This window comes from Bufo gargarizans, chromosome 1 (genome assembly GCF_014858855.1).
Source record: "Bufo gargarizans isolate SCDJY-AF-19 chromosome 1, ASM1485885v1, whole genome shotgun sequence".
NCBI lineage: Eukaryota > Metazoa > Chordata > Amphibia > Anura > Bufonidae > Bufo > Bufo gargarizans.
Window position 1 is genome coordinate 518794994 of NC_058080.1, and position 22716 is coordinate 518817709.

The following is a 22716-nucleotide window of genomic DNA, read 5'->3' on the forward strand; positions in this document are numbered from 1 at the left end:
AGGGTCTATAGGACCTCTGCGTGCTTCTGCTGGCTTGGGAGACTGTGTGGTATGTTCTCTTCCCCTCCCTATGGTAACGTGGAGGTGCGATCAAAATGGCCGCTTGGCGGGCAGCTGAGAGGGATCTGGTGTATGGTTGGGGCTCTCTTCCCGGTTGCAAGTGTTATACCTGCTGCCTCCCGCTCCTGTCTCCCCACTTCTCACCAGGCCCGGTGTATCTGGGTGCGCCGCACGTCCTCTGCACCGGCCTCGCATGTGGCACCTTCTTCTGGCTGCTGGAGCGGCTTCTCTGTCTCCCAGCGTGGCTCTGCTGCAGGCTCTGTCGGGTGAGTCTGTGCAGCTATGAGGTCCTGTGTAGCAGGGCTGTTTCAGGATTTTGTGCCACAGCAAATGGCAGCGGGTCAAGTCAGCTGCAAATTCACAGCATTCACACACCAAAACCACTGTGGATGTCAGGAAGATAGACTGTGTATAAGCTGTACAGAAAATCGGCAGCACAACCTTTGCGTGTGACCCTACACTAAGGCCTCATGCACACAACATTTGTTTGGGTCCACATCCAAGCCGAATTTTTAGCGGCTCGGATGCGGATCTATTCACTTCAATGGGGCCGCAAAAGATGCAGACAACACTCTGTCCGTTAAAAACAGACACACTGTCAATTTTTCATGGCCATTTTTCAACCATTTGTGCATCCATTTCCTGTCCATCTGTCCGTTTTAAATGGCCGTTTTGCATCAGTTTTTCATGGCCATTTAAAATGGATGAATTTTATTGGCTAACCCCTGCAGTGCCCTCAGTACACATAATGTCCCCCAAAATGACCCCCAGCAGTAATAATTCCCCCATTCTTCCCATCTGTCTATGACTTCCTGTATCCACAATTGGAGGGAGGAGGGTTATCAAAACTAGTGCAAGACAATTATATAGCAAAACCAGGGGATAAGCACGAAAATAAAGAATAATAATACAATCGTAAACTAGTATAATCAGAGCGTATAACACAATACAGGTATACTTAACTAGGTGGCAGCATCAAAGAAAGAGGAAGGGCTTACTATTGAGTGGACTATTATACTAGGGTTGTAAGGGGAGGGTCCGGTTCCCAGGGTTACCTTTTTTCATGATGTTTTTTCTTTGCTGCTATTGGTTTTCAGTAAAGAAAGAGATAGCAATAGGAGCCTCTGTGTCGTGTTATAAAATTTATATAGCAATCTGTGCTAAATTACTTCTAACCCTCAAAAGGCATATATTATTAGATAAGAATTTAGTCCTATGCACGTTTTTTTCAAAATTGCATTCCAAGAGCTATACATTTTTTGTATTTTCATCAATCTACCTGTATGAGGGCTTATTTTACAGGACATGTATAGTTTTTAATGCACCATTTTGGGTACATATAATCATTGATTAACACCCGCTGTCTAGCTTAAACCCACTTTGTTTATGTTTGTAAAAATAAGTATTGGTGGTCACTAAGGGGTTAAATGCTCTCATGATATCTGCCATTATTACCTCTTGGGGTAGGGCACTCCATAGTTTGATTACTGTACCCACAGTGTTCACACCACCTGCAAACTTATACTTAAAGGATTCATAATTTAGTAGGACAACTTTATTTCCCAGAAAACTACAGATCTGTGTATATACTGTATGTATATGTGTATATATATATATATATATATATATATATATATATAGTTAGTGTTCTACAGGAATAGTGCATAGCATTGATGGCTACTTAAAGAAACTAATAGTCATACATGTTAGTGTTCTTTGTTCAGTTCTTCACAAGCATGGCTCTGCTAAACCTATCTCACAGCATGTCCTGTCAAAATATCTTCTCTCCCTCCCCCAGACTATAATCTATTTGGGATATTTATAGCCATGACTTGTGTCCAGTCAGCTGTCCCTATCACACTCCAGGTATTTGGGAAAAGGGGAGGATCATGCTGTAAAGTGTCCCAGGGATCCTAACATAGTCACTCTCTTTGCTGCCTGCTCTGTCTGCTTTGTAGGACCTATAGCTTCTACTGTCCCATAGGAGCGGTGGACTTGAGGATTATAATCTGCTGCTGAGCCTAAACTGGGACCTTTGTAAAGAGGTAGAGTAACAAGTTCTGCAGTGTCTAGTTTTATAGTATCTAAAAGTTAAACCTTAAAGAGTCACCCAGGAAGATCATAAGGGCCCTGAAAAATGCCTTGTAATCTCTATATGAGTTTAAGGAGTAGAATTACCTATTTCAGTTTGTGATCTGAGGACCTTCCAAGGTGATGAAGCAGCTACAATCACAAGGCCTCTACCTCTAATTGAATCATTATCATTTACTATAGTCTTTTTTGTTGAATGTATTATTATTACTATTGTTACTATGTTTTATGTTTATTGCATAGTTACATGTATATTTAAGGGTATGGCCATACATTTCCTGATGTAGTTTTGGAAGTCAAAATTAGAAGTGAATTAAAACACATATGTTGTTTATACTTTTTTCTCCATTTATGATCCATTCTTGATTTTGGATTCTAAAACTTCATCAGGAAACCAGACCGTCTGGTTGTACCCTATGGTACCATATAACAGACCTCCTGTGAATTTGTCCATATATCACAATGGTTTCTCCTCTCATAGAGTGTTTAGGAAGAGGTTATCATTTTCAATGTCAAACCAGTCCGTTTTTCTTTTTTTATCGCAATAATTTTCAGTGGATATTACTTTCAGGCTGCCAGTAGTGATGAACACATTTTTTGAAATTCATTTTGGATTTGATTCGGATAATTTGGTCAGGCAATTTGATTTAGGTTAGCATGAGTTTGACCGAAATTAAAAAGTGCTCCAATTGCTCTGAAAAGTTGCGGATGATACTCTGAGGTTTTCTATATGCAACTCCTTTCAAGCTCTAAGTCCAAGCCAGCATTAGTAATCTTAACGTGACAGCGACATATGGCTACGTGTAAACACATGGCTGCTGGTGGTAACAGCCTCTTTAAAAACAAACTGCATTGTAGAATTTTTGGTGTTTTAAGTTACAAAATTTTTTCTTTTTGTTGGCAAATGCCTGCTTGATACCCCCAAGGGTTATGTGATCCTCCGCCTTCATCTTTCCTGTCTTCTGATATAAGAATGGCTGATTACATTTGTCTAAATCGAATTGCCCAAAATTCTAATTTGACCCTTTTTTGGAAAATTTGGGTCATATTCTAATAACTGAGAATGTATTCGTTCATCTCTAGTTGCCATTGCTTCACGTGAAGTTTTTCAGGCAAAAATGTCCTTTTGGGTGTAACTTTGACGGAGGCCTATTATATATTTGTTCCTCATTACCAGCTTTAGATGAAGCTCAAGATGATACCTCAGACTATATTTAGAGAGCAGAGAATTAGGAGGCTCAGCACTTAGAACTGTCCCAAGTGCTCTCATGGCCGCTCAATTGTGGCAGACAATATCAGTGAGAGGACTTGCTGTTAACTCCTTGCTCTTCATCCACTTACAGTGATTTCAGGACTGTATTATACAGCAAACGGCAGATAGACTGTTCTGGCCTAGATAATCCCACAGGGCTTGATTTATGAGCAGAACCTAGTGAGTGAATGCAATGAATCACTTCGGTGATATATTCGTTTTGGTGGGAGACTTATCAAAACTTGCCTTAGTTGTCCATAGCAACCAATCAGATTCCATCTTTCAATTTTCAGAGCTCCTATGGAAAATGAAAAGTGGAATCTGATTGGTTGCTATGGGCAACTAATCCAGTTTTCCGTTACAACAGTTTTGATACATCTACCCTATTATCTGCTAAATATGTGCACATATCTGGTTTTTAGTTGTCTGATGGTTACTTGAATATGTTTCTGCCCTAGTCCCTTACGGCACCATTTCCTCACTCACAGTAAACTTTACCATTCATGTGGGCATTATGTACCATCCTATTAGATGGTTTAAATGTGCCGTGAGAGAAAGATTGCATTTGCAGCTTGTTTCCATAATGATATTTTTATGAATTGCATTGTGGTCTAAAAATGTCACACTCTGTGTTGGTCCATGACGTGTATAGCTCAATTTGTCGTGCAGCACAAGAGCCCACATTTAGACTATTATCCAATTTGTTAGGACAACATGGCTGATACATGTTTCCTGAGAGCAGCTCTTGCACTCTCTGAACAAACAACAGGTGCCGCCTGCACAGCTGAGACATATTCCTTCCGGTGACAGCTGTATGTGACAACCCAAACACTGAAAGAATCTGGAGGTTAGGTCACATTTACAGGACCAAATAAATGAAGTCAATGGATAATGATGCTAATTCTGTCTTTGGCTTTCTTTGTGGTTAATGTACATTATACAGTATGACTTGGTTACTATGCTATTACTAAACGTCCTAGACCTTTCAGGTAAAAATTGTCTGAGATGGCTGCTCTCTCACCGTACAAAGTGTGAGGGCCTGTTTTTTTTTTTCTTTTCAGTAGCTGTAGGTCTAGACTGGGGTTACATGCTGATCTTGGCCATGACAACTGTCGCACGGCCAAGGTTTGCAGTGCAGCCATCAAAATGAATCGGGTTCCACTATGACAAGTTGCCACAACCCCAGAACTGTGAAAAAATCCAACCTTCCTGGATTGCGAGCCATGCTGTAACACCATTCAGTTTGATGTCTGCACTGCTACACCGCGATCCTTGGTCGGCAACAGGTGTCATGGCCAAGATCACCATGTAGCCCTAGTCTTCAGATGTAGAGTATGTAAATGAATAACCATAGTGATGAAGAGAGTGTTTTTTTTTTTTTTGTCTTCTAAGTAAATAGCACAAGGAAGGAATGTAGAGAATAAAATTAGAAGCTGCAGAACTAATTATATTAAGGATATACTGTAGATAGCACATGGTCTGGATTTCATCTTCTATGTGCTAGTGACATTCCATTACATACCAGGCCGCCATCCTGATGTAACAGTGAATGTCTTGTCCGTGGCTTGTCAATCTAAAGCTCTAAGTCTTGTACCCTGAGTGACATGGTCCTGAGATAATGGGAAATTTGAGCCATGATTCTCCTACTAATTTTACTTTGCTAAGTACCAAGCTGTATTTGCTGGGATTGTCAGGAGTGTTGGCAACTATGCCTTATGTAAGCTAAAATGATGAAGGAACAATTGATCAATCTCTTCCTTGATCTGTGACCCAGGGGTCTATTCATGAAGTGCACATGGGCCGTTTGGTATGAAGGACTCTCCAGATATTGCAACCTACAATACTAAATGACCACAACAGTCCAGTACGACAGATTAAGGGCTCATGCACACAATCACGATCGGCCCGGAAAACACAGTCCTTGTGTCTGCTGCATCTCCCTTGCTGACTGCAGCTACCCTGATCTTAACTGACTGTATTATAGTAATTTATGATACAGTAAGTCTCTATCAGATCATGGGTATTGTGGCGTACTCACATCGTCATGTAAGCACAGTACAGTAGACCTGTAATCAGATAGAGACTGTATTTTAAACTACTATGATACAGTCAGTTTGGGTCAGGGGAGCCGTGGTCAGCCTGGGAGTAAGTATTTCACAGATATTTAAAAAAAAGTTGATTGCCAAAATGTAGTCATTTCAGATAATAGATCAAAATCTGTTATTTTAGATAAAATTGCTAGTAAAGTGAAGGCTTTGTAATGTTCTTGTAAATAACGTTTATATACAATGGGGACATTTTATCAGAATATAAAATATGGTATTTGGGCCAAATGCTATAATTATGAAACTCTTTTCATTGTTGCACACAATGTGATTGATTTAGGATCAGTTTTCCCCATTTCTCTACTAAGAAATGTGCAGAAGACATTACCAGATCGTATGTGTTTTCAATAAAACTAGATATCCAGACGAGTTTTCCAGTTTTTTGGAAATTTCATAAAAAATCCACACAGATTATCACATATGCCTTTCGATAGCTAACTGCACTCTTAATCATAGCCCTTGCATCAATACAGTTATGGAAGGTCAGGACTGGTGAGCCGAGTGTTCTGACTACTTCTTGTATTTTCTACCAAGGTATTCACCCTGGTCTACGTTCGCTGATGGAGTGGGCGCCCTGTTGCAGCAAACAGAGGAGAGATTCTGCTGTGCTGTCACATGGTAGGCCAGTGTTACTAAATCTCCATCTTCCAGATCTCTCTGGGGCTGCCATAGCCCCTGGCCCATGCATGCTTAAACTCCTTCACTGTATTTACAGCTACCACTTCTGCAGGAAGGCTATTCCATGCATCCACTACTCTCTCAGTAAAGTAATACTTCCTGATATTACTTTTAAACTTTTGCCCCGCTAATTTAAAACTATGTCGTCTTGTAGCAGTTTTTCTTCTTTTAAATATTCTCTCCTCTTTTACCGTGTTGATTCCCTTTATGTATTTAAAAGTTTCTATCAGATCCCCTCTGTCTCGTCTTTCTTCCAAGCTATACATGTTAAGGTATTTGAACCTTTCCTGGTAAGTTTTATCCTGCAATCCATGTACTAGTTTAGTAGCTCTTCTCTGAACTCTCTCCAAAGTATCAATATCCTTCTGGAGATATGGTCTCCAGTACTGCGCACAATACTCCAAATGAGGTCTCACTAGTGCTCTGTAGAGCAGCATGAGCCCCTCCCTCTTTCTACTGGTAATGCCTCTCCCTATACACCCAAGCATTCTGCTAGCATTTCCTGCTGCTCTATGATATTGTCTGCCTACCTTTAAGTCTTCTGAATTAATGACCCCTAAATCCCTTTCCTCAGATACAGAGGTTAGGACTGTATCACTAATTTTATATTCTGTTCTTGGGTTTTTACACCCCAGGTGCATTATCTTGCACTTATCAAAATTTAATTTTAGTTGCCAGATTTTTGACCATTCCTCTAGTTTTCCTAAATCCTTTTCCATTTGGTGTATCCCTCAAGGAACATCAACCCTGTTACAAATCTTTGTGTCATCAGCAAAAAGACACACCTTACCATCGAGGCCTTCTGAAATTTCGCTGATAAAGATATTAAACAACATGGGTCCCAGAACAGATCCCTGAGGTACCCCACTGGTAACAAGATCATGGTCTGAATTTTCTCCATTGACTACAACCCTCTGTTGTCTGTCCCTCAGCCACTGCCTAATCCATTCAACAATATGGGAGTCCAAGCTCAAAGACTGCACTTTATTGATACGCCTTCTATGTGGGACAGTATCAAAAGCCTTACTAAAGTCTAGATAAAGTCTAGATAAGCGATGTCTACTGCACCTCTGCCATCTATTATTTTAGTCACCCAATTAAAAAAAATCAATAAGATTAGTTTGACATGATCTCCTTAAAGTAAACCCCATGCTGTTTTTCATCTTTTAATCCATAGGATTTTAGATGTTCCACAATCCTCTCCTAAGTATGGGTTCCATTAATTTCCCCACTATTAATGTCAGGCTTACTGGGCTATAGTTGCCCGATTCCTCCCTACTACCTTTCTTGTGAATTGGCACAACATTTGCTAATTTCCAATCTTCTGGGACGACTCTTGTTACCAGTGATTGGTTAAATAAATCTGTTAATGGTTTTGCTAGTACACTGCTAAGCTCTTTTAATAGCTTTGGGTGTATCCCATCAGGCCCCTGTGACTTATTTGTATTAATTTTAGACAGCTGACTTAGAACCTCTTCCTCTGTAAAGACACATGCATCAAAACATTCATTAGTCTTTCTCCCTAACTGAGGCCCTTTTCCTTAATTTTCCTTTGTAAAAACTGAACAGAAGTATTCATTGAGGTAGTTAGTTAGCTAGTTCTTTATCTTCTTCCATATACTCCTATATTCCTTCTTTTGTTTTTAATTTAGTAATTCCTTGTTTTAACTTCCTTTCTTTATTTATGTATCTGAAGAATGTCTTATCACCTTTTTTCACTGACTGAGCTAATTTCTCTTCTGCCTGTGCTTTAGAAGCTCTTATAACTTGCTTGGCCTCTCTCTGCCTAATCTTATAAATTTCCCTGTCATCCTCTTTTTGTTTTTACTTTATAATTACTAAATGCTATCTTTTTGTTTTTAATGTTTTTGGCCACAGTGATCTCTTCCTTTTTTTGCTTTTACTGACAAGCCTAATGCAATTATCTTTTGCCTTCAATAGTGCCACTTTTAAGTAGTCCCATTTCTCCTGGACTCCATTGAAACTGTTCCAGTCTGATAGGGACCCGTATACCACTAATCTGATTTTAGAAAAGTCAGTTTTTCTAAAATCTAAAACTTTTGTTTTTGTGTGGTGTGACTCAGTCACTGTACTTATAATAAACCACACTGACTGGTGAGCACTAGATCCCAAGCTTTCCCCTACAGTAATAGGGGATACCTAATAGGGGATACCAAATTCCCATTTGTTAATACTAAATCTAAAATGGCCTCCTTCCAGGTTGGCTCCTCAACTACTTGCTGTAGAGATAATCCCAGTAGGGAATTTAGAATATCTGTACTCCTGGCAGAACTAGCTATTTTGGTTTTCCAGTTTACATCAGGAAGTCTCCCATAATGATAACTTCCCCTTTCAATGTCATTTTAGCTATTTCCTCAACTAGTAGATCATCTAATTCTTTGACTTGGCCAGGTGGTCTATATATCACACCTACACAAGTTACCTTATGATTATCAAGTTGCAACGTAACCCAAACTGACTCTAAATTGGTCTTGCTAACTTGTATTAAATTAGATTTTATGCTATCTTTCACATACAGGGCCTTTCCTCCCCTTTCTTGCCTTCTCTGTCTTTCCTATATAGAGAGAGCCCTGGTATTGTTATATCCCAGTCATTACTGTCATTGAACCATGTCCAAGTTACAGCCACTAAATCTATATTCTCAGATGCCATTATAGACTCAAGTTCATTGATCTTTTTCCCTAAACTGAGAGCATTTGTAGACAAGACTCTGAACTTGTCATTTAGTAACCTATGTGCTACTGGCATCTTCTGGCATTGTTCCGGGGGGCAGTCGGACTGATGGATTATCACTCTTTTGCCCCCTTTTCCTAGTTTAAATGCTCCTTAGCAAATACTTTGAACTGTTCACTGAGGACATTTGTTCCCTTGAGAGAAAGATGCAAACAATCTTTCTTGTACAGTTCTTTTCCATTCCAACTAGAGCTAACATGAGACACAAAGCCAAACCCTTGGTGCAGACACCATTAACCAAGCCATACATTGAATTTCTTAATGCGCATCTGCCTGTCATGCTAAAGGTTATGCACAGGCAAAACTGCAGAGAATGAAACAGTCGATGCAACCTCCTGCATATCATTACCAAGTGTGTGAAAAGCTTCCTTCACCTTTGAAACCTCATTGCAAGCCAGATCATTTGTCCCAAGATAGACAATAACATCCATCTCCCTTTCCTGCTTTGCTTGCTTAACAATATTAAGGATACGTCGTCTGTCCCTGCTAGCGGTAGCACCAGGGAGGCATCTCACAAAACCATTTTCCTCAAACTTCACACCTCTTATGATAGAATCACCCACCAACAGCTGTTTACTATCAGTCCTCACCTTGTCCTTTTTGTCTTTGGCTGCAGTATTGTATACCTTAGGCATAGGAGATGATTGTTCCTCATTCACTGTGCCTGAGTCATCCTCCATGTTGCTCTTACACTCTAAAAGTGCTGCAAATGAATTATGGGGAGACACAGACATGTCTTCTATCAACAACTCTAAGGCCCCATGCACACGGCCGTTGTTCACGGCCGTGTGCGGGCCGTGGAACCGCGGCCTGGATCCCTCCTGAGAGCAGGAGCGCACGGCGTCACTGGTTGCTATGACGCCGTGCGCTCCCTGCTGCCGGCACAGTACAGTAATACACTGGTATAGATCATACCAGTGTATCACTGTATTGCGGCGGCAGCAGGGAGCGCACGGCGTCATAGCAACCAGTGACGCCGTGCGCTCCTGCTCTCAGGAGGGATCCAGGCCGCGGTTCCACGGCCCGCACACGGCCGTAAACAACGGCCGTGTGCGTGGGGCCTAAGTCTACAAAAACCTACAGTAACCCATCTTCCATTTCTAGGCGGCCTCTGTGGCAGTGGCATTGCAACATTCCCAGCCTGAGTTTGTTTAACAGTTAATTTACAAATCGCAGATTTCAAAAATGAAATTTCCTGCTGCCCTTAGGGTTAGGACACATGGGAGGATTATATGCTTGCTATGATACTGTGTAGGGATCATGCATTGTATTTATCTGCACAATAAAATGCATACACCAGATCTTTATCACATCATAGTGGATTTGCTCTTGGAACACCAGATCCCTGCATGACAAAACTTGTTGGATATAATCTACCTTTTTATTATTGTAGGGCAGCTCGTATGATTTTTGTGTTCTGTTTTCCATTACATGCTGAAATAGTAAGATTCAAAAATGGATATAGCATAGGTCAATCTAGTTCAACCTTTTCTTCTGAAATGAGGTTCCAGAGGAAGGCAAAAACACCAGAGAGACAGAAGCCTTCCCTGCCTTTAAATATGAAGAATACATGAATAAATAATGTAGTAAATTTTTTATATTACTACTTTCAAGAAAGCCATGTGAAAAACGATTGTCAAGAGAAGTGTCCTTATATAATTTTTATATACATTTACAACAGACAGACCTTTTTACTTTACCTTTGCAACTGATCTTTTATACAATAAGACTATTTTACAGTACCTGCAGTTTTTTACCTGTAAGACTTTTTATCCTGCCTTTTCTCATCTTGCCTCTTCTCTCCCTGTCTCAGTCACTGCCTCCCTATATTTGTCTATGATATACAAAAAAAAAATCTCTGCATTTCACCTCTGCATTTCTCTAGTACCTGTCTTACTGGCAACGCTGATTGCTGCAGCATCATTCTCCTCTATCTGTCCAGCGTGTCTCTGCTTAGTGAGCACCGAGTAGGTAGAGTAGAACAGTACTGCAGCAATCAACATTGACAGGAAGTGTGCAGTTTTCATCTGTGTCAATGCTGATCACTGCAGCACTGTTCTTCTTTACTTGCCAAGAAGTTTACTAACTAACCAGGGAAGCACTAGGCAAAAAGAGGAGAACATTACTGCAGAAATCAGTGCTGACATAGATGGATACTATACAGTTACTGACAGTCCTAATCACTGCAGTGCTGTTCTTCTCGATCTAAAAAGCAAAGATTTAAAAAAATATATATATCAGACACGTATAGAGGGCGCTGTGGCATGGAGAGAAGAGTCAGGTTGAGAAGCCTGGCTCTGCATCATACAGTTATCTATTTTCAGCATTCCGTTGTAGACGGTGAAGACAGGTTCATCTTAGCTATGCTCTTTTAGTACGCTTCAAGACACTTTACTGTCAGTTTTCTAATAAAAGCATTTTTTTCCTAATAAAATATAGCTAAGTCATTTACTAGCAGTTTTCTAATTAAAGTGTACATTTTTCCTAATAAAGCATATTAAAGAAGCACATAACATTATAGTCCCTACACATAAAAAATTAAGTGAAGTGACATATACACTTTATGTACGATGTGAAAAATCTATATGTATGCCCCCTTTCTACAAAATTTCTCAAAACCCGATCCCTTCATCCAACAGTATCCCTCACACTCCATGCGCCCATACGCACTTTATATATGTACATAAACAGATACTGGCTAGTGACTGGCTTCAAATACACTTCAGTCCACATTCAAGAAAACCTGTTTGCATTCTCTCAGTAACAGCTGGTAGCCCATGTTACTACCCTTGTTCTGAAATTGTCATTCCTCCATGGCTCAACACCTTCTGTGAATGAGAGTAGCCCACAACAGATGTATCAATGATGCTTATTGGATGGTTGGACTCCCAGCAGAAACTCTCTTGAGAGCTGAAGGAAAGCACTTTATGAGTTGAGGCATATCTATTTTCAGTTTCACTTTCAAAGATACTGTCCAAACTTCCAGTTCAAATATTTGGGTAAATTAGGGTAAGTTACATGAAGATATAGTGAACATCACCCACACATGGCTGAGCAGCTGCACGCAAGCCTTACATCACCAGGCACAATGCCAAGTGTCAGATGAAGTGGTGTAAAGAACACTGCCACTGGACTCTGGAGCAGTGGAAACATGTTCTGTGCAGTGACGAATCATATTATATATATCATATATGTAATGGACGAGTCTGGTTTTGGCATTTGCCAGGAGAATGATAAGGTACCTGCCTGACTGCATTTTGACAACTGTAAAGTTTGATGAAGGAGGAATAATGCTATGGGGTTTCAGGATTGTCCTAAACTCCTTAGTTTCAGTGAAGAGAAATCTTAATTCTTTAGTATACCAATGTATTTTGATTCTCAACTATAGGAACAGTTTGGGAAATGAATGCCTTTGACTGTGCCCCAATATACAAAGCAATGTCCATTAAGGCATGGTTGGATGAATTTTGTGTGGAAGAAATTGTCTGGTCTTCATAGAACCCCACTGGATACTTTTGGGAGAACTAGACTGTGAGCCGGGCCCTCTCATCCAACATCAGTGTATGACCTCACAAATGCTCTTCTAGATGAATGAGCAAAAATCCTCTTTTGTAGAAAGCCTTCAAAGAAGAGTAGAAGTTGTTTTAGCTGCAAAGCGGGATCAAATGGCTAACTGTAGATATTGTCCAAGCTAAGTTAAATAAAGTAAGCTTATAGGAGTTGTCTCACTTCAGTAAGTGGCATTTAGAATGTAGACAAAGTTAATACAAGGCACTTACTAATATATTGTTATTACCTATATTGAGTCCTTTGCTGGCTGGATACATTTTTCCATCACATTATACACTGCTCGTTTCCATGGTTACAGACCACCCTGCAATCCATCAGTCGTGGTCATGCTTGCACAATATAGGAAGAAACACTAGCCTATATGCACTCCCATGGTCCAGGCCACCTGAGAGGCTGACGCTTTTTCATATAGTGTGCAAGCATGACCACCACTGATGGATTGCAGGGTGGTCTGTAACCATGGAAACGAGCATCGTATAATGTGATGGAAAAATGAATCCAGCCTGCAAAGGAAGCAATATGGATAATAGCAATACATTAGTAACTGCCTTGTATTAACTTTTTTTTCTACATGATAAATGCCACTTACTAAAGTGAATGAGGTATATTTCCACTGGACTCGGGGGTCGAGTGGAGGGGTGGACCATAGGCATCACAGCATCTGGACGCCACACGTGCTAGGAGCTGGGAGCAGCGCACTCTCCACCAGCGGCATCACCCACCGACTTGAAAAAGGGGTCAGCAGAACCCTGAAACACGTCACGATAACAATAAAAAAAATTGGTTTGTAAAAAAACTCTGGTTGCGCTTTTGCGCCTATGGTCCACCCCTCCATTCGACCCCCGAGTCCACTGGAAATATACAGTACCTCATTCATTGACCCAGACGGCGGCTTCAAAGTCTTCATGTCGTAGTAAATCCAGCAAGATGCAAAGAGAGGAGGAGCTTGATGTTCCTGATGACATATTCTTATCCATATTAGATGATGTGGAAAAGGAGGAAAAGCAGACGGCAGCGCTGGGGTTTGAGAAGTGTATACAGCCCCTGTTTAAAGGTGCATTAAAGGTGCCACGTGGCCATTAACAATGAAGACTGACTATACGGCCACTACATGTGGCCGTACCCTAAGGCAGAGTGACCTGTGTATACCTTATTAAAAGTGATTTGTCACAAATTAATTCTTGGCGAACTTTGATGAAGCTGCTGAATCTAATTTTCAACACTTTTATCATCTCTAGTCATCAGTATAAAAATCTCAGAAAGCCCCTTTAATGCTTATAATAGAGTGTAGAAGTCTAGGTCTCACTCCCCTTTCCTAAAATTCACATCCCTTGGTTGAACTTGATGGACTTTTGCCTTTTTTAGACCAAACTCACTATTAGAGATTAGCGAATCGAAGCTGACGAAGTGGAATTAGTTCTGAATTTCAGGAAACATTTGATTCGCACTGAATGCTAATTTCCTCGCACTTCGTGGTAACGAATCAAATTTTTTCCTAAAATGGCTGCTACACATGTGAGGACATGCAGAAAGGAACTCTGGGAAAGCGGGATCACCCATAATGCCATGCATGCAGCCAATTAGCAGCCAGCCAGCCCTGTGATGTCACAGCCCTATAAATAGCGTCAGCCATCTTAGATTCTGCCATTTACCAGTGTACTTAGTGCAGGGAGAGATGTCTGCAGGCACTAGGGACAGTGATAGGAAAGACTTGATTGTGGTGAAAAAAATGATTTATAAGTGCAGGGAAAGTATAGGGAGGAATCATTCCACAGCATTTATGTAGAACAGGGTTCAGTAGGGGAGGTTACAGATTGGGCAATAGGAACAATCCTGTTACCCCTTGCTGCACTGACTGGGGATCTAAATTGCCATTATATAGCTCTGTCATTCCAGCAAACCATTCTTGTTATTGGGGCGCAAGTGCTGTTTGATACAGCCATTAACCAGGTTTATTACAAGGAAATATTTATACGGTACGTCTTATTTGCCCTTGTGCGGTGCAGTTATATGTTGTAAAGCACTGTTTGTTGTGTATTAGTGGCGAAATAAAAATATATTCGCCATTCAGGGTTTCAGTGATCTGTTGAAAAGCCTTTTGTGTTGTGTAAAAATAGAAAAAAATTAGGGCCAAATTGCCGTTCGGCGGAGAAGTGATATATTCTACAGCCCTGTTTGATGTGTATTAGTCGCAAAATAAAAGTATATTCGCCATTCAGAGTTGCAGTCATCTGTTGAAAAGCCTTTTGTGTTGTGCAAAAGTACAAACAAATTAAGGCCTAATTGCCTTTTAGCGGTGCAGTGATATATTCTACAGCCCTGTTTGCTGTGTATTAGTGGCGAAGTAAAAATATATTCGCCATTCATTGTTGCACTTATCTGTTGAAAAGCCTTTTGTGTTGTGTAAAAGTGGAAAAAAATTAGGGCCTAATTGACGTTCAGCGGTGCAGTGATATATTCTACAGCCCTGTTTGTCATGTATTAGTGACCTGTTTAAATGCTGCCCTCCAGTTTGGTTTTAGGTTGCCGAATCCGGTCCCTATTTTACCTGTCTCAAATATAGCTGGGCGGCTCATTTCGTGATGTCAGTGTGATCCCGGCGAGATCCGTACGGTAGCTCCGCCCTGCTCGGCTCCCATTGGCCTCAAGCCATTCCATCCTTCTTATGGCGGTGTGTCATCCCCCTATTTATATCAGTGGGTTGAGTGGCCGCTTCACGGCCGTCATAGTGCCGGGGACGCCGCCACACAACACTATTGTAGTAGTGCTGCTTGTACCTAGCAGCTTGAGTTTAAGATATTACTGCTTCTGATGATTTGAATATGAAACCCGTCGAGCAGAGCATCAGATAGACGCTATATGAGGGAGAGCTAGTCAATTTGGAACGATAGGTAGGACAGAAATGGAACTTGGGAATCATTAAGATCAGCTATTAGCTGTATTCCTCTTGAGCAGCTGATTGCATATATCAGCCAGAAGTATCATTCACCGGCCCATAGTACCTTAACACTATCGTTCATCCGAGTGGTTGCAAGCACATATATGTCAATTGATGGTGCTGCAAAAACCATCATTATTGGCATATATCGCACCACTGTTGCGGTTTATGTGGCACAGATCTCCGTCTGCAGGGGTATAGTCTGAGTAATTGTGAATTACTTGGGAGGCACTATTGTTCCCCCTTATATACATCCGCTCAGCTATTACCTTATGCATATATGTTGTTTGTGGGTTTTTTGTAACACATCCTCAGTATTATCTTTTAATAGAAATCAATAAAAGTGTACATTTTAGCGCCTCTTTTTTTCCTTCTGTGATTCTCCCTAATTCTGAGACGCACATTTTTTTCATTAAATTGGCTTTCAGTGAATCCTCTCCCCGTGTATTAGTGGCCAAATAAAAATATATTTGCCGTTCATCATTGCACTTATCTGTTGAAAAGCCTTTTGTGTTGTGTAAAAGTAGAAAAAAATTAGGGCCTAATTGCTCCTCAGCTGTGCAGTGATATATTCTGCAGCCCTGTTTGCCGTGTATTAGTGGCAAAATAAAAATATATTCACCTATCATCGTTGCACTTATCTGTTGAAAAGCCTTTTGTGTTATGTAAAAGTAGAAAAACATTAGGTCCTAATTGCCATTCAGCGGTGCAGTGATAATTTCTACAGCCCTGTTTGCCGTGTATTTTTGGCGAAATAAAACATATTTGATCTGACATTTGATTATTTGATCTAACAGTATGTCAGACAGAGAAGTGCCAGGCCCTACACAGGGGAGTGGCAAAGGCCTAAATGTTTCTGGGACAGGCAGAGATCACAGCAGAGTAAGAGGGCGTGGCAGCAGGGGTTGCAGCGAGAGGCCTGAGCTCCCGGTGTCATCTAGCGGTCGTGTCTTGAACAGCAACCCAGCGGTTCTTGAATGGTTGATTCGGTTATCCACTTCATCCCAAGTGACATCAGACACCCCCAGCCAAGAGTTGTGGGTTCCTCTGACACGACGCTTAGCTGGCATGGCCTCGGAGCAGGCCCTGTGCCCCCACCTGTCCTGAACCTTCCTCTGTCATTTTCAGTTCCGTCACCGCGAGAAGTATTATACGCCGTAGACTCGGCTCCACTTTTCAGCAAGGGGGGGCTACTAGACGACAGTCAACAGCTACTGCCCAGCCAAGATCTGGAGGAGACATCCGCCGCTTTCTCCGGTAGGCAGGCAAGTAGTGATGAGGAGAGTGGCGTGGGAGCTGGTGTTTCGAGCGGTCAGGCATCAGTGACGTGCAGACAGCACTTGGTGATGATGATGTAGCTGATCGCACTTGGGAGTCGGGTGATGAAGGGGCTTCATCATCATCGGGAAAAGAGGGTTGCAGCTTGCCCGTGAGACAGCGGCGGAACCAGCAAGTTGCTAGTGTGGCCGGGAGTCAGCGGCGTGGCAGCATTGGGAGGTTGGTAGCCAATTGCTCCTGTCCAAGTTATTGGTGCTGCAGTCCCTTCCTTTCCAAGTGGTGGACTCATGGTGCATCTTTCGGAGAACTGATGGCTTGAGTCCCAAGTGTCTAGCAGTAACTGCGGTCAGGGAGAATTCATGTCCTTTACGCCCACTGGGTGAATGTGGTTTATTACCTGGCCACACCAGCAACTTGGCCAGGTGACGCCGCTTTTGCCTCCACGTTGCCACGCCGTTGGTCCTGCGACAATGTCCACCTCTGCCTCCTCATCCTCCACCGTGTCCTCAGCCTCCACTGCAGGGACAATTCACAGTGCCCCTCCAGCATACCACATGTGCAGGGCATGGTGGTGTCACACTGTTCTGCACCTTGTTCGTCTGGGCGAACGGAGTCACATTGGGGAGGAACTGCTCCATGTCCTTCAGCAAGAAATCGAATCCTGGCTTTCTCCGCGACAAGTGAAAATCGGAACCATGGTGACCGAAAATGGGAAGAACATTGTGTCGGCACTGCGTCAAGGAGGGCTGAGCCATGTCCCTTCATGGCACACGTGTTCAACTGGGGTTACTGAAGTCTTCCTCCCATCTGCAAGACATCCTAACAATAGCCAGGAAACGTTGAATGCACTTCAGCCACTCATACACCGCAAAGCACATCCTCCTTGAGCTGCAGCAGCAGAACAGCATCCCCCAACATAGGCTGATATGCAACGTTTCCACCCGTTGGAATTCCACCCTCCATATGTTGGCCCAACTGTACAAACAGAGAAAGGCAATAAACGATTTCCTGATGATCCAAGCGGACAGGAGTACTCCCCTGTGTAACTTCGATGTCAGCCGGTGGCAGCTCATGCGTGACACCTGCCATTTGCTCAGGCCCTTTGAGGAGGCCATGTTATTTGCCAGTCACCAGGAGTACGGGATGAAAGATGTCATTCCACTGCTTCATGTTCTGGAACAGATGCTGGTAAATCTGGCTGGTCAGGGGACTGGAGACATGGAGCCTAGATCTCATGGCCACATGAGCCCTGTGGGGGATGAACTGGAGGAGGAGGACATAGAAGTACAAGCAATGTGTAGCGAAATGGGTGGTTTTTACACACAGGTGACAGGAGAGGAGGAGCAGGACCAGCCAGAGGAGCTACAGGGCGATTAGGAAGATGAGGCAGAGGACCCAGACACACCGTGGCAGTATGCAGTGGAGATGGATGCAGGGAGTCCCTCCGAGTCACTTGCGCAAATAGCCTGCTGCATGCTCACTTGCTTGGGTAGTGACAGCCGAATTGTCACCATTCTGCAGAGGGATGATTTCTGGCTCTCCACCTTGTTGGACCTTTGCCAAAATTACACCCGCTGAGAGGGAGGACAAACTGAACTACTATAGAGACATTCTATGAAGTCAGTTGTCTTATCTGCGCCATCGTCCATCCTATCGCAGTTCTGACCGGGGGGGCCCTCTGCTCTCACGTTCCACTGCCATGGCTGCTGGTGAGGGGTGGGGTGGCAGGAGCAGTACCAGCTCCATCAGCAGCAGCCTGGGTTTAGAGTCGCTGATGAGCAGCTTTCTTCACCCACATAGTGAAGAAAATACTCACTAGCAGCTAGACGTAGAGCAGAACTTGAACCAGCAGGTGGTGGCATACTTGGAGTGCACCCTGCCAGCCGTCATTGAAGATCCGATGGGCTACTGGGCAGCCAAACTGGATTTGTGGCCGCAACTGGCAGAGTATGCCTTGGAAAAGCTGTCCTGCCTGGCCAGTAGTGTGACATCAGCACGGGTGTTTAGTGCGGCGTGGATCAGTCAGGATTTTCACCCACCAATTCCTGATGCATCAGACTAGATCATCCATGGTGCCACACCAACACTTTGACAAAAGAAACCGGCTTCTTCTTGCTTCCTGCCTCAGCTACTATTCTATTGCTGCTACCCGCCTGATGAAACACATCTGATGCCAAGTGCTCCTTCTTTCACCCACCATCTTCAGCAGGCACTGGTATTGGCACCTCCACACTATGTCACCTTGCCACTCTGTGGCCTCCTCATGCTGCTGCCACCTCCACATTATGTCACCTTGCCAATCTGTGGTCTCCTCATGCTGCTGCCACCTCCACACTATGTCACTTTGCCACTATGTGGTCTCCTCATGCTGCTGCTACCTCCACACTATAAACCTTGCCACTCTGTGGCTTCTTCATATTGCTGCCACCTCCACACTATTTCAACTTGCCACTCTGTTGTCTCCTCATGCTCCTGCCACCTCAACACTATGTCACCTTGCCACTCTGTGGTCTCCTCATGCTGCTGCTGCCTCCACCCTATTTCACCTTGCCACTCTGTGGTATCCTCATGCTCCTGCCACCTCAACACTATGTCATTGTGCCACCCTGTGGCCTCCTGATACTGCCACCACCTCCACACTCTGTCATGTAGCCTCTATGTGGTCTCCTCATGCTGCTTCCACCTCACAACTATGTCATAGGGCCACTCTGTGGACTTTTCATGCTGTTCCCACCCTCCCCACTTCATGACTGGGCTATTATTTAGCCTTTTTGGCTTGTGCTGATATCATCATTTATTTGGCCCTTCTACTGATCTGTCAGAAGGAAGTTTAAATGAGACTCACAACTGATCCTCTCTGTGTAGCAGCTGTAAGGCCTGTATGGTTCCATCAGAATTGGCTTATGATTTGGTAGCCAAAAGCAGGGGTGGGTACAGAAGACTTGCAAATATTCCGTTCACGTGTCATCTCTGTTTTTGGATCCATTCCTGTTTTTGTCAAGTGAAGGTAGATGCTCCACAGACAGGATCAGTTTTTTGTGAGTTATTGTTCTAATGGAACAGAGGAAGGGCAAAATAATCAGTGACGTCAACACAAACTTACTGCTGACACCCTCTCCACTCTGTCGGGGGGGGGGGGGGGGGTCTCCTTATATAAGCGTTTAATAGAAAAGGTTCTGTAGACATCTATGTGGAATCAGCTGATGACGGTGTAAAAGGAGTGCGCTTCTTCTTGTCGCTTACATCGACCTGTAAGGCTGAGTTCATACTTGAGTTATTTGGTCAGTTTTGGCCCTGTGACTGCCCAAATAAGTGAAGTGTGCAGTGATTCTAAGAGCGACGCCTGTCATCTGCATGTCATACTGACTCAGTATTATTTCACTACCATAGCATGTTACTGCAAGGCACAGTGTTCTACACCACTATAAAGGCTCTCTGCAGCCAGGAAAAAGCAGTTTTTTTATGATATTCGCCGCAAATATATTCTGTTGGAACAAGCGATTAGAATTTTTGAAAGATTCGCTTATCTCTATTCATTTTGTTACTATGTAACCTTCATATTAATGCCCATGAATTTAGAATGGGATGTCATAAAAGCTCTTTTTGTCTCTATAGTGTTTATAAAATATATTTTCATATATTGAGTGCTTTGGGAAAATAATAAGTATCTCTTATTTTCCTTGACAGCTTTTTACAATAGCAATCCAAGGTACAGTAGGTGTTTTTTTAATTCACCCCCCCTCCCCAAAGTCCCTGAAATACAACATGATAGCTATACGATGGCAACAAAATGGATTGTACATTTTTCCACGGATATGTCTGCCCAATCTACAAACCCTAGTGTAGGTCCCATTCTTGTCCATTTCTATGGATGAGGACAGTTTTTTGTATTGATGGAAGTGTGAAAAAAACTGAATGAGCATGAAAATGTAATTTTGTTTTTCACAAATCTGTATTTTGTGGACAGGAAATCAGATATGGATGTGTACATGAGGCCTAATGTTTATATATGTACTGCAAGTACAGTTCTGTCTGTGCATCAACTTGCATATAAAGAAGAAAGTGATCCTTTTTGGGGAATTTAATCCATAAATTGCACCCGTTCCCCTTCTTGGCTCTCTAGTTGTTCTTATCCTATCCATTCATTAGAGTAATATTATGAGAGTAATATAGTGTTTGCAGCCTTTATCCACTTGGCTTTTTAATGGGCTTGTGTACTTTACTATACTGTATGTGTAGCTTCATGTCGAGGATGTTGGTCACTCGTTCCATACCTTCAGATATAGCACAAGGTGAACTTGACATTTAACTGTCTCTCTTTTTCACTTTTTACCTGTACAGTGATCCCTCAGGATTCAATGGCCTCAGGATACAATATTTTCAACATACAATGTACTTTTCTGACCCATTGTAAGTTGAAACTAGACTCAACATACAATATCTCAGACTCAGATCCAACCAAAGACACTTCTCTGGTAAAATAGTTGTATGAGTTGCTAGTTAGCAGCTAGCTATTCCTGACTCCTATATGTAAGGACTCGTTTTATATGTCATGGTTTTCTGCTTATTTTTTCTTAAATCTTCATTTTCTCTTATTGTGGATAATATATTGGGGCTTTGGAAATGATTACTTACAATGGTTTCAACATGCAATGGTTGTCCTTGTCCTGGAACCAATTAATATTGTAACTTGACAGACCACTATGATTTACAGGGATTTACATGCCAGTCTTAGTAAAAAGCCATCTGATACAAGATGTATGCAATTTATTAGGAGGAGAAGGCCTTTTAATAAATTTGTTGTATGTTGGATTTCAACGGCCCAATCCTTTCAGTTTGGTTTCCGGTTAGGTAACCTGCTGCCATAAATGTCTTGCAGTGCTTTTCTCTGCTCTCCCTATTTACATGCAATCTCGACCAAGCCAAGCAAGCATGTATGTGTAGAAGCTTTTTGGCTGACATCTATCTAAGGTGTATGGCTGGTGATATGTCTTATCTAGGGTTGTAAGCTTATAGATGTTGTTGGTGTAATCATTTGTGTTCAGCTGCATTTTTCTTTCTGTTCTTGAAACTTTTTAATGTAATTTGCAATTAGTTGCTGCTATTTTCTGTGCATTTCTTTAGAATTTTAATCCATTCTTGTAAGTCCTTTATGTGTGGCAATACTGCTGCTCATATGATACTTCACTTATAGGACACCATTTGAGATTTTCTATTGTAACTATTACTATAGAGTGTACTATGGAACAATGACTGATCACTAGGCACATTATTCAAGGCACTGATACTACTGTATGTAATGCTCAGATTTTATTCCTGGATATGATGTTCCCTTCAGCTGGTCATGAATAAAATGCTGTCATATCTAAACCATGACAATCTTCTCTATAACAGCTTCCCTAACACATTCATCATATGCTGTGCATTGTCATGAGATTTATCATCCATCCACTTGATTATTTTTTGGTGGAAACATTCCTTTTTGCTCTCCCAGGTTTTGGCTAAAGTGGGATTTGAAATAACAGGTATGTCATCAGTGCAGTACCTGTCGGAATCTAAAACAATGTTTTATTAGCTCATAGTAACATAGCTGTGACGGTTGAAAAAAGACATAAGTCCATCATCTTAAAGACATGAACTCATGTTAAAATAATCCTCAGATTTCAGTTTATCTAAAAAAGTATGCTACCTTAAAGGGGTTAGCCCATCATAGACAATGGGGGCATATCGCTAGGCCATGCCCCCATAGTCTGATAGGTGCAGCTCTCATCTCTGGGACCCGCACCTACACCAAGAACGGGCGCTGCTGAAAATAGCAGAGCGCTGTCTCGGCTATTTCCGTTGAACCTATAGAGTGCGCTCCCATTCACTTGTTTGGGGAGAGCGCTTGACAGTGGCCGGAACCCAGGAAATCGGGGGTCCTCCAGTCACTGCTCTCCTCGCTTCATTCTCGGTGTAGGTGTGGGTCCCAGAGATCCTAGCAATATGCC

General features: G+C 42.3%; 1 protein-coding gene across 1 annotated transcript in view; it reads left to right on the forward strand.

The window, feature by feature from the left end:
• The first annotated feature begins 1973 nt into the window (after positions 1-1973).
• The window catches only part of MYO18B (myosin XVIIIB), a 758252-nt gene continuing 737509 nt past the window's right edge, over positions 1974-22716 (forward strand). The window contains exon 1 of the mRNA XM_044275382.1: positions 1974-2105. The gene's annotated coding sequence lies outside the window, so the exon portion shown is untranslated. The remainder of the gene's footprint in view (positions 2106-22716) is intronic.